We start from the raw sequence: 13516 nt of genomic DNA on the forward strand, positions 1-13516 counted from the left end.
GTTGTTTCAATCACAACCTCGCACAGCTGAACAGACAAACAAATCAAGGAAATATATCCCGCGCTGGCTTGCAAATCACAGCACACAAGCAGGGTACATAGCAGAGCAGAAAACACTGGCAATGAGCACACAGAGGCATGCAGCTTCCTTTCTTTTTCCCTCGGCGAATGATTGGTTTGCTGCAGCATTCCGTAAGCACGTCGACATTCAAAAGTCGAGCCTGATCTGTCTTGCAGTGCCTTGCGGAACGGCAAGTATCGCCCACCATTCCACAAGGCACTGCAGGACTCGCAAATGTGTGAACAGTGCTTTGCAATAAAGGCCATGATCGGGCAGCAGGTGCCCATCTAAAGACATTTAATATTGATTGGCATTGAACTAACCTTTGGGCTTCATCACGTAGCAAGCATGGGTGAGGTATAATTCAAGAACATTTAATGTTCGACGAGTTTAATACGTTGTGGTGCTTTCCCATCTGTTTCGGTGTCACGGAGGGGGGTTCAAATTAATAAAAATAATTCAATGATCCACTCTGAGAATAAACGAGAAATTACGGGAAAAGAACAAGAGAGCTAAGTTCGACCATTGACTAGCGCTAGGTCCACGCCTGGTGTATAATCAGTAGAGAAAGATGATGACACAGGGAGGATAAGCAAACAAAAGATTAGATTTAATAAAGTGAAAAACTAAGCTGTACACGGCAATAGAGCACTCAACACAAACCACACTCCAGCTCAAAGCTATGGAGCCCTGCGAGCCAGAAACTAATACTAAAAAGACTCGACGCTCATAAAGCCGGAATAAGCCAACAAAACAGTGACGAAAACCCGACACTAACAACGAGAGCAAACCGAGATGGAGCTCGAACGTTACTGCTACACACATGGGATAATCCCCCAAAACAGTCGCGACAGAAAGTAGCACTGTGTAAAAATCTTCCCAACATTCAACAATTCATACTTCAGAGCCAGAGAATGCAGTAGACAAGTCCTAGAAAACCAGGCTTAGCTTTCCAGTAGGTGCCGAGTCCAGAGCAGTCCGTAGTCTGGAGTTGTCGGCCGAAGAACGGCGTCTCGAAGTCCAGCGGTCCAATTAGAGGCTTGATGAGGTCGACACCGCGCACCACACAGCCACACACGCTTCAGCACAACAAACTCAAACACTTGTCCGACAGGCAGGGCAAGTTCCAAGACTCATCTGCAGGGAGTAACCGCGTTGAGTAGCGACCCGGCCAGCTCTGGGGTTGGACTACCTTCTTTGTTCCCGAACCCCCTTTTATAGGCTCGTCTACCGACCAACCTCCCGTTTCCCCGCCTTTCGGGTCAGTCAACTTTCAAGAAAAACAAAGCTACACAGCAACGACCCAAATGGCAAAACCTATTACATTTTTCAGACAACCAAACATATGTGCCCATCCATTCCCCCGTACGAGTCCAAAAACATCAATTATCGCCGATACATAGAACACGACAGGCGGCAGACTGAGCAAAGCCGCCGCCTTCAAAAAGCGCGCTAGCCAGCGTAAACATCTTTGTATCCCGGCGGTGCCCCTGCATGTCAAATCGGCACCATACACGAGCCAGCATACGCACCCCTCCGTCCGCGAGGTCAAAGCCACAAACTGTGACCTGGGATGATCTACGTCGCCCGTTAACAAAAACCCATTCCGCAAACGAGCAAATTCGTTGGGGACTTAGAAAGGAACTACGACGGGACGAACTGAGATTAAAAGTGGCACCACACTCCCCCTTTTTGACCGTACCAACACTTAAAGTGGTCCAAAAAAAAGATCATAAAAGTATTTAAAAAAATGAAGAGAAGCCTGAATTTGTGACACCCGGTTTCTCCATCCTGTGTTTTTTTTTTTTGTGCTTTTTCTATTACGAAGCGAGACATTATTCCAGCCGTAGGCACCAGATGTAATTCCCGTCTGCGATCATAAGATTATAGGATCTAACTGCCGGCAGCAAAGTGTCAATTACATCCGGCTTGTGCATACAGTGCAACATCTTTTGCTATTCAGCCGATCATCACTTTACAGCCTGGGTATCTGTTCTTGTAAACGACAGTAGTGCTACATGTTAAACGGCTCTAAAGCGATAGAGCAAACTCGCATCTCATTATCTTTTAGCTGAATAAACTGTTTGTTTGGTTATGCTTGTTATCCAATTTTTGTTTTAAATTTAATTTTCTCATATAAACACCTTACATTATAGAAAAAAAATCTTTTTATAGTACGGAGGTGTCCATATTAAGAAGACATGACTGTATCATCTTTGAAACTAGTTTGCCACAGCCAGTGTTATAATATGTATTGATTTTTTATGCAGTGCCTGCCTTTCCTTGCCCCTTGTGAGGACGACTGAGAAAGCGACTTTGCGCCACAACGACGGATGGCAAGTGTCCCAAGTGTCGTCACCTATAGTGGTCATGTGCTATGTGTTCGCAGCATTGTAAGCCGACCGTGGAGCACTTTCAAAAGGGAACTTTCGCCATGTGCACAGTATGGCCGTGTACAATACAGGACACATACAGTCAGAAGAATTATGAGAGGGAACATGCGGGCGCGTGTCAGTTGGTACAGGCAGAGCAGCATAGCAAGTGTCATGCTTGTGCACTGAGGGGCCCTGGTTTGAAGAGCCGAGGCAGAAGTTTCAGCGGCGGTGTCACCGCCCTGGCGGCTTGTCGCCGAAGCAGAAACGGGGTTAGCTAGCTTTGCTCGTGGCTGGCTTTGTGTAGTGTGTGTAGACCGGGAACGTAGGCTTATGAACTTCGGCAACAAGAATACTACACGGCTTTGGTGTTTTGGTACGAGCAACAAACGTGACACTATCTGCTACGACTAGCTACGACCACCCACCGCAGCGGTGAAGGCATCCAAGAAGCAGAACCTGTGTATTACGCCGTTGCCGTAACCCAACAGTGCTCATTTGTCATGAAGGGCTTTCCGCCCAGAGACTTTGCTCGTCACTGAGTGTTATTTCCCGTGTTTCCCTTTGTGTGCGCAGTGGCTGGACGGGCCTCATACAGCAGTTCTTCAGTCTCAAAGGTGACTAAAAGTTGAGGGTGGATGGACTTGCAGCAATCCCCTCGGTTGGTGCGTGTGACAGAACCTTTGTACGGCATCATCGGGAGGATGCTGTTGTGAGTTAGCAAGTTGTCCAATTGTATGTTCATTATGCTAATATTTGAAAAAGCTTGTTTAAAAGGATGCTGGACCAAAATTTGGATTTCATAAAATAAGGCCGCGGAAGCTTTGAATGGGAGCTCTACAAACTCCGAAACATCACTCATTCATTAATATCTCAAACGGATGGCCGTATTCTTGGAAAGGAAAGGGCACAACCAAACTAGAAATGTGACATCATACTTCTCCTGGTACACTTTAGAATGAGGGGAAGCGGCCTCGCTTCTGTCATTCCCGCTTCGGTTCACCTGCTTAAGGGGATGAAGCCTAGAGGAGAGGGAATGAGAATCGCGACATCACATGTCTCGTCGGCCTTGTTGAATCCCACATGTTTCCAAAAATACGGCCATCCGTTAGAAATAATGCTCTATGTGTGATGTTTTGGGGGTTTTGCAGCGTCCCGCCTACCGCCCCAGTGTTGTTTTGCAAGCTTCGAATTTCGGTTAAGCATACCTTTTAATATGAATAATTGTGTCATCAGAATGTTAGAACATGTCAGTTCTACACAGCTACTCTCAAACATTTTCGAGTGGTCTCGCCTGCCAGATTCAAAGGGGGGGGGGGGGGGGCAACATGTACATGTTTTTATGTCTACAGCACAAATAGTTCCTATCATGCACTCTAAATAGCTGTCAATCGACAGACTGGGTAAAAGAGTGAGCACAAACAAGTCCAACTACCAACAATGCTGTCCATGGCAAATCTTGGACACCATGTCTTACGTTATGTGGCCTCAGCGGTCTTTCTATAGTTCTTTTCATTGTTGCCGGCAGAGCAGCTACCGATAGGGGGGGTTGCGAGGACGTCAACTTTGAAATGCAGTCTCTTCACATAATGTTTGCACTTTGGGAAGTTTCTACACATATACCTTGAAGTCGCTATTGTACGGATGAAACAACTTTGTAAGAGTGTCTATGAAAACTTGGGCAGGGTTCTCTTTAACGTGCCTGACTTACAACAAGGCTGTCCAACTTGAGAAATTTCACTGGTCGGAAGCTTATTTTCATATAAGAATGGTGTACTTCTTCACAGCGCTGTATGTATCCAACAGAAACTCCAGATGTGTTCAATAAAAGTAGCATTTGCTAATATTGTGTTTTCTGTGTATCTGATGCACTAGGTTGTATTTGTTTTGAACGCTTGCTACGTTTAGGCTATAAAAAATAGTCTAAATTTTATGCCGACAAGCTTATTGAAAAAGAAGTGTTCGGTTTGAATAAAAGATTCCAGAAATTACAATAAAATAAATTGCTATTTGGGGTAGCAAAAATGGTGTTTTACAGTCGACTCTCATTATTTCGAACTCCAGGGCCCGTTTGCTCGAAGCGCTAACCGCGGCTGAAGTTAGCCGCAGTACCTAGGAGAGGGATTTTCAAATCACGTGACTGGCTCGGTAGGGATGCGGGAAAGCGTGGCGGTGCCCCGGTGAGTGAGCGCCGCACGCTTTGGAACTAATATGTCGTTGTAGCTGCAATACCGGGCGCGTTAGTCAGCAACGAATGGTGCAGGAGGCTTTCGCTTTGCCTTACCTCACTTCATCACAAAGCATGAGCAAGGCTCTTGCCGCATTTTTTAGATAGTCTTTCGACTCTGGCCATTCCTAAGCCTAAATGAATGGGGTAATTGTCGGCTTAGCAACATCTTTGGAAAGCGGATTGTCTTCACTCTATCGGTCGGGTATTGATTGCACACAAAAGCAAACAGCATCCCTATAGACCTTTTTCTAAATTACCCAAGCATCGAGAAGAACGCTGAAAGTATAATTCTGCGGTCCGCGTGCACTGGCCTTCCTCTTATAAAAGATTCGAAGTAAATAGTCATAATAAATATTTGACCAACGCACGTGCAAGACAAAATTTGTTTTAGACTTTTTGCTTTAGAACAGTTACTACTTCAGACGCCAGCACGTGCAACGCGTGTAACTACACTTGTAGCATGCACCTCGGTGCTTGGGAAATTTAGAGAAAGGTCTAATATGGTCTATTGGGACGCTGTCTGCTTTTGTGTGCTATTAATACCCGGCCGATTGAGTCAAGGCAATCCACTTTCCAAAGACATTGCCATGCTAACATTTATCGCGTTCATTTAGGCTTAGGAATGGCCAGAATCGAAAGACTATCTAAAAAATGCGGCGAGGTCATATGCTCATGCTTTGCGATTTAAATGAGGTAAGGCAAAGCGAAAGCCTCTGGCACCATTCATTGCTGACTAACGCGCCCAATATTGCAGCTACAACGACATATTAGTTTCAAAGCGAGCGGCGCTCACTCACCGGGGCACCGCCATGTTTCCCTGCATTCCTGCCGAGCCAGTCACGTGATTTCAAAATCCCTCTCCTAGGTACTGCGGTTAACTTTAGCCGCGGTTAGCGCTTGAGCAAACGGGCCCTGGAAGCCACACACTTTAGTTTGAAATATCAGAAGATCGAATTATCAAAATTCATCTAAATATTGTCACGAATAAAAACATACTTCTTTATTAAACTTAAAATCAGTGTGTAATGCGCCGAACTTGTGCTGAGAAACATAAATTAACAAAGACTTTTGATGGTGTCGAAAGGACAACTGCCTCAAGCAGCCAAGCGAAGGTACTTTTGCAAGCGCGTGGGTATCTAGAAGTTTCTGAGCTCGAACAAAAAAAATTTAGAGTCGTCTCATCATTACAGTCACGCAAACAAAAGAAAGAAGGACATGCGCTGGCGGGGTCAGCGGCATGTGAGTCGATCACGCTGCTGACTTGGCTATTTGCACGTGGCATTACTCCCCTCTTGTGAAAGACTCATCGTCTTTATGCAACACAAAATGAAATTAACAGCTTAAACAAGACTAGGTCAAAATACAGAGTCTCGTAAATAGCAGATTTTCACGGTCCTACCGAGCATACCTAGTTCAGTTGAGTCGGAAGACGTGAATCGCCTACGGGTCGCAGAGGGCAGCGTGACAATGTTGATGTGCCATTCGCCAACGACTTACAACTTAGGTCTCATGTAGCGAATAACCTTGAGGTCGAAGCACCACTTTAACAGTTCCTTGCTGCGACGATGAATTGGTGTTTAGATTCACAGTGGGTAGCCAGGCTGAAACTGGGCGTCGTGGTGACAAAGATTCTAGCAGTCATCGTCAGGAAGTTGTGGCTTGCATCAAAATGCGAACCAAGCTGGCAAACTTCCTCCGTTCGTTGAGTGACATACCAGGCGTCGTCGTCCTGTTCGTCGTCGTGACAGATACCACACTTGCCGTAGGTATTGTCATCGGGTTCATCATCAAGGTCGCCGTCAAGTTTGTAGTCGTGGTTGTCGTTAAAGGGCAACTCCGGACCATACTTTCAATTTTGGGATTATGACTGTTTTTAGTGCAGTCAGCATCCCTGAATTGCAAGGTGTAATTTTTTCCTCGTGATTGTGCGTAGTTTTAAAGATATGGACGCCTCAAAGTTGTGTTTGGGGCACGGCCAACAAAACCGAAACTAGCCGCTCGAGGCCCTGGCAGCACTAGAAATCAGCCACTATGTGAACGTGACGTCAGGATCGTTCTCGTTCAACGAGTACGCAGGTTGATCAGCAGCTACTTCTGTTGCGCTAGCCGTCTAAAGGTAAAAGGTAAGCTGATTTTATTTTAATTCTGTATATGTGGTAGTTATCCAGCACATGTAGGAAGAGTTAGTGCGTATACCCAAAAGCTAGTGACTGGAAAACCCGTAAACTCGTACAGTGCCGTACTCGGCGGCCGCTGCCGCCGTGTGTGCGCCATGCCGTGCTTGTCGCTAGTATATTCAAAAGGTAGCGACTGGAAAACGAGTGAACTCGTTCAGTACCGTACTCAGCGGCTGTCGCCGTGTGTGCAGTCTTCCGTACTCTGTCGCTAGGCCTAAATTGTCATCGGGGTTCCGTGGATGGAGCGGCGTTGCTCTACGACGCGCTGCCAGTGAAGTACAGTACTGGGGGCCCTCTCACTTTCGCGCTGCGGGTCAGTAACAGACACAAAGCTTTGAGGCTTTCCGGCACGGGCTGCTGCGTTAGGGCTGTACATGTCTGTTTTTGCGTTCTTTTTTCCTTGGGCGCGTAAAAGCCAAAGTCCACTCGTCAAACAGCGTTTACCCACACCTTTTTCAATTTCTGGTACGTTGGAAACTTGTGAAAAAGCACCTCCGGGTTGTGCAGCGGGTTGTTTGAGCAGCCCACAGCACTACAAGTTCTACTCGGCATCCTTCGAGGAACAGCTAGGCAGTCTTGGGCGCTACAAGTTGCTCGCTAAAACCAGTCTTTGAGTCCTCACAAGCAAATAAACAAAAGGCTATACCGAAGCTACACGGGCTACAGATAAAAGCAATGGCTAAACATGACAATCACAAGTCCAAGTAGCGGTGGTAGCGGCTCAAAGATGCGCACTCCGCGTAACGCTTGGAGGAAAAAAAGAACGATACTGACGTCACGGCCCAATGTTGCTTTAGTGATCGGCAACCCGCTAGCCGACCGCTAAGGTGCAGCGGCTCGCGGCGGGTCACATTTTTATTATCGGCATTAGTTGAGAATGCGGCATCCCACGGACGTAATATTTTGGCTGGGGTCGTATTTTGTGTCACTACAGCGATACCAGTAATTTCTTTAATTTCGAGTTTTGGCCGGAGTTGCCCTTTAAAGTCATCGTCCGGATTGTCCTTGGATAACTGTCAAAGCCGTAGTCGGGATCGTCTTCCATGAAATTGTTTGAGTCTTCGCCTGGGTCATCATCAGTGTCGTCATCAGTCTCGTCACCACGGTTGAAGACTGTTTGTCATCGAGGCCGTTGTCAGGTTGGTTGTTGACATTGTAGCCGGGTTTGGTCTTTGGAGTTGTCGTCCGTTTCATCATCAGCGTAGAAGTCGTCATGATGTTTTCGTCTAAGTGTGGTAGCCAGGGGCTTTGTCAAGTTCATTGTCCGGGTCGCTTCCGAGGCCATAGTTGAGGTTGTCGTTGGTGTCAGAGTTGGAGTCGTTCTCGGATGATTTCAAGGACGTCGCCTTCACGATCGTTGTTTTCAGAGTTATCGTGTTCACAGATGGTACGCTTTATGGGCATAGACTGCGTTACCCTGCACATCCACCAATATGTCATGAACAAAAACAAACTTGATTAATAAAACTTCAGATCAATGTTAAATGCAGCGAACTTGTGCCGAGAAACATAAAGTAACAAAGACCGCACATACTTTGACAGCGACAAAAGGACGACTGACTCGAGCAGCCATGCGAAGCTCTTTTTGTAAGCCCGTAGGTATCTAGAAGGTTTCGAGCTCGAACAAACAAGATTCTCGAGTCATCTCAAACATTCTAGGCGTGCAAACAAACAAAAGATTCCCCATTCCACCCAACTCCATTGCAGAGAATTGGAATTTTCTAATACTAATTCCATTCCTTTGAACTCCTGGAAAGGAAAAACTGGGCCCATTCCCACTCCTGGAATGGCTGAACTGCTGCATTCCATTCCTCTCAATCCCTCCCAATTGTGAAAATGGCACTTGACAGCTAGTACTAAGTTACCGGAAAATAACGTCGGCGTAAAGCTGGCGTTGTGAAATGCGTAGACAACTGCAAAATTCAAAACCCTACCCACAATCATTGATTTTACTAAGTTGAGCTTTGGTCACACATAGCACTAGTGGCAATTGGTATGGGGGCACTGCAGATATTGATCGCACCACCAGGTGTAAAAGCCTCGTAACAGAGAGGAAAACTAAGTCGCCCATCTTTTCAACAAAAGAACCGTATATGTCCTCCACTTTTACGAGATACATAATAAGTGAGGAGTCACGTGTATTAACGAAGTGCGGGCGGTGTGACATTGTCCCTGCCTGGTGGCCTGCAACTGGTGCTGTAATCACACATGGTCCCAACAGCCTTATGGTTGAATCTCGCAGCACCAGGAACGACACTTTGGCTGTGTTCCAAATCTTACCCAAATAGATCCGAGTTACTCCGGTGGGTCGTGTCACGTGACAACACAGATTGAAAAGTGCTGGGCACGGGTAGTTTTTGGAACGCTGAGGTACAAAACCCTTACCCTGGATTAAGATCGAGTAAATTGCCCTTGTCAGCCTACAACTCTACAGTTTGGGTTGCTTCACTGGGGTTGCCACTTTCATCCTCGAAGGAACATAAGCAGTCAGATAACCAAACCGTCAGTTACCTAAGTGCAATAATGCCGTTTCGAAAGCCCCTTTGACGGAATCTAAGCAGCTCGCATTAGAACAAAGCCTATTCCATTCCTACTCTATTCTGGGCAAAATGTAACTACTAATTTCATTCCCATTCCATTCCAGTGCTGCCACCATTTTATTTGCATTCGATCCCAGGGTTGTGGAAGTGCGGAATCGTTCCAACTCTGGAGTGGCAACTCCTCAACACTGGTGATAGTCACCAGGGCACCCAGTTCAGTGTGAATGCTGTCCTCACAGCCCATCCAAAGCTGTTATTACTGTAACAAACTCCAGTACGACGAAGTAGTTGAATTCGGAAGCCTGTTGTGCAGATTTGTACCTTGCATTGTTTCCGGTATTTTTTATTTCTTTTGTATTTTATAATGGACAACAACCGTTGTAATCTCGGTATTGTTGCCAAACCTGAAGGTTTTATCATCGGTGCACTTTTAAATAAATACATATATGCCACAGCCGCAGCTCAGCGATGAGCACTTGCACTGCGACTTAGGTGTTTCGTAAGTATTCATTTTGATTGCGCGATAATGATGTTTGTCTTCTGTTAGAATTAAAAAAACCAAAACAATATTTAACATGATGGATAATTTTGGACACCCGCGGCATGTGTGATCTGAGCATTTGTTCTTTTCATCTGAAGTGTGTCTCTTGCTTACTACCTATAGAGTATACGATGTTGTGGACGGAAAAGATGCTGTGACCGACTCCGAGCAATAAAAACATTCTGTTTATTCTCATGTCGTTGAGCTCGTGGTGACGAGTATGAGTAGCACTGTCATCTTTGGCGATGCCAAGGCTGAACGGATAGACTGCCGCAGAGCTATCGCCCTCAGCTCTGCACTGTGAGGAATGGCACGATTTTGTTGAAGTGATTGCGGCTCCAGAGAGGTGTCGTTGCTGTTGACATGTACCGCAAGCAGGATGACATACTAGAGAGCAGGAAAGAGAGCGTTTGGAAGCCGTGCATGGTAGTTGACGCCGAGGTCAGGAAATGAGGCAGCAGACGGGGGAAATCGACCCTGTCGTGCTTTCAGTCCGGCTCGATCAGTTTGGAGTGTACAGCCTCGGACTGAAAGGGGGATGCCGGCTGACTGCGGGGCCGATGCAACATCCCCTAAGATGAGAAACCGAACTGAGAGCGAATGCCTGACGTGGCAACGATGAGGAGACCCTGGTCGGCTAGCAACATGCCTTGTGAACAGTGTGAAGATGTCGATGAATATTCACTTGCCAAGCCGGTGGGGCAAGCAAGGTGGTCGCAGCCCATTGCTGGGAGATGCCGGTGCTAGATGCGACAGAGCAGAGGTGGTTGCGGAGGCGCTGCAGATGTGGAGGCTGAGAAAGTTGAATATGTGCCTACTGCATTTTCGTCCGAAAAGGCAGAGCCATTGCCGTGCCCTTGGCCACGAAGAACATTCCCCTGGATAGCAGGTGCTCGGAGTCAATCATCATGTCCAGGTCACCAATCTGTAGCACTTTCAATCTTGAGGACGGAAGAGACGGTGCAACAGACTCCGAGTTTAACTGTGAAAACATTCTCTTTATTCTCGTACCGTCAAGCTCGTTCCGACGAGTAGCTTGCTTTTATACACTGCAGTCATTAGCATTATAGTTGATCTAAGTATTTTGCAACACCATTAATACGGCAGATTGGGCGAGTTGGTACGGCATAATTACGAACCAGCGCACAGGTAGACCAGTTACTCAAGATCCAAATACACAAAAATATACACTCGCACAGCGCTGATGTGAGTTTTTTGTGTTTGGATTGTTGGTAACTGTCTACCTGTGCGCTGGTTCGTAATATTGCAACACTGCCGTCTTTAGGCGGTGTGGAGGCTGAACCGATGGACCGCCAGAGGCCCATATCTGTATCTGTTTCATATACTGAATGCCTTGTTGCACGGCTCTGTGTTTACTTTTGTCTTCCAGATTTTTACTGCTCACTTGTTTTTTTTAATTTTATTTAGAGGATACTACTGGCCATTGAAGGCCCAAGTAGGAGTGGGGTACAACATATGCATTCACACACCTACAACAACAAACAAATAACACGACATTAAGAGGTTTACAACAACTAACCAGCAAATATACAGGATATATATATTTAAAAAGGGGGGGGGGGGCGGCACAGCATGCATCAAGCAGCATGTAATTCAATCATTTGTAATAATAGATGTGAAATTTAAAACTCATATTTAAGATTGAACATTATCAAACAAATGTGAATTTAATTAAGCTATAAATTTTATATAGACTGTTACTTTTTATAGAATTTTGTCTAGATTTGTCGGGATACAATCTGCAAGTACGCATAAAGTAACTGGAAAGTTGAAAGAAGCAAATTAGAGATTGCAAAACCTACTTCTCAATAGATATTTTTTTCCCAAAGTATTTACGTCATAGTGCAGCTGAAATAAGGCTCCTTTTTCAGTTTTTTTTATTGGAAACACCTTAAAAATACATTGTTTTCTAAGATTTTTTTTATTATTATGCTTGGAAAATTAAGTTACCGATTGTGTTCAGTTTATTCTAAACTATTTATATGAAATTCCAGAGTGCTTTTGTGCATAACAGTGGCTAGATAAGGTTTTTATAATTTCTGATAAAACAAACTGACTAGTTTCTCTTTAGTGACCGTTTCGCCAAGGTGACAGCAGAAAAGTAACGGATCCCGACGTCAAACTGCAGGAATTTGAGATATATGTTTTCTTAGCGAATGCACACCACTGTTGTGACATATTTGAATATCCTTATCGCTTGCTTGGGCTCAGCGGGTAATGCAGGTCGGCACTAGCGTGAGTATAAAGGCTGAACTGCATAAAGCGATTTAGCGAGCGACGGCGACAGCGACGAGTCAGCGACGTATTACGAAGATTTCTTACTATCGCTCGTCGCGTCACTCGGTTTTTGGATTTCTAGAAAACATCGTTCCGCTTTCATGCGGCTTGCGTCGTCGCGCGAGTGACCGAGCGTCAGCGAAGCGGGTCGCCATCGCTGTTCTCGTCGCTCGCAAAATCGTTTACATTCGGTTTATACTTCACGCTGTCAATAATATCGACTCGAGCGCGCATAATTTCATTTCCACGGGAGCGCGTGTAAATCAAACCCTAAACCAAGACGGGGGCTGCAGCCAGCAGCTTTGAGAGCGTCATACAATGGATTATAGTTTGACAGAAGCAAGCACACTCTTCGCTAGCGCATTCCAGCCTTGAGCGCTCGAACTTCCGAAAACGAAACCAGATTTTGCTACATTTTGGCTAGCTCGAAACATTTTTTTTAAAATATAGGGTGTCTTTTAGCTATAATCTAGACTAAGAGAAATGTGTACCTTCCCAAATTATATTTATTTCGCCGTACTATATAAGTAATAATTGTGTATTATCGTTACGTTCATATAAAATACGGGGGGGTGTCACCGGACCTTCGTCTGAAACAAAAAGTCTGCTATATATACCGAGCGGGTTTCTATCACAAATCAGTAGGAGTGTCGGGTTGTTAGTGCCTCTGTTCGTTGTTTGTGTATGTGGATGCTTGTATGTTGATCTTGTGGTATGTACTGCGATGTATGTGTTGGTATGCGGCCGTCCGTGTTCGAGCGTGTCACTTCCACAAATGCCGAAATGTCCTTCATTTTTGTAGTTTTCCGCATACTCACTAGGTGGCGCAAGCAGCCGCCCAATTTTATTTTAGCTTTGTTTGTACGTAGTCCATTTATGTGTAAGGAACCACACCACATAGCTACAGTCTAGTAGAAAAGTAACCGCGTGTTTAAATGGCGCATAGCGCCGGCGTTCAGTTCGTCTTCGTTCGCTGGCCGTTTCGGTAGCCGATTCGTACCCGGAAAGCCGCAAAATTTGCGTACACACGATATGAGTGGATACGTCGAAACGTCGCGTACAACTTTGCTCGCGGTAAAGAGGTGAGCGGGACGTCGGTAACGCCGGTCGGGTAGGGTCGGGTCGGGTCGGTGTCGGAGCTATTCGTCGTCGCTCGCGGCAAACGGGCTTTATCAATAAAGTTCATGTCTGTGGTCGCGAAAAGATAACTGCTGTGGAAATTACCCGGCGTCGGTGACAATGCAACCGGCTTGAGGCCTCGGCGATCGGCTGAACCGCCACGCGAACGAGACCTGCTC

The sequence above is a fragment of the Ixodes scapularis genome, unplaced genomic scaffold (genome assembly GCF_016920785.2).
Source record: "Ixodes scapularis isolate PalLabHiFi unplaced genomic scaffold, ASM1692078v2 PGA_scaffold5__190_contigs__length_132052651, whole genome shotgun sequence".
Classification (NCBI taxonomy): domain Eukaryota; kingdom Metazoa; phylum Arthropoda; class Arachnida; order Ixodida; family Ixodidae; genus Ixodes; species Ixodes scapularis.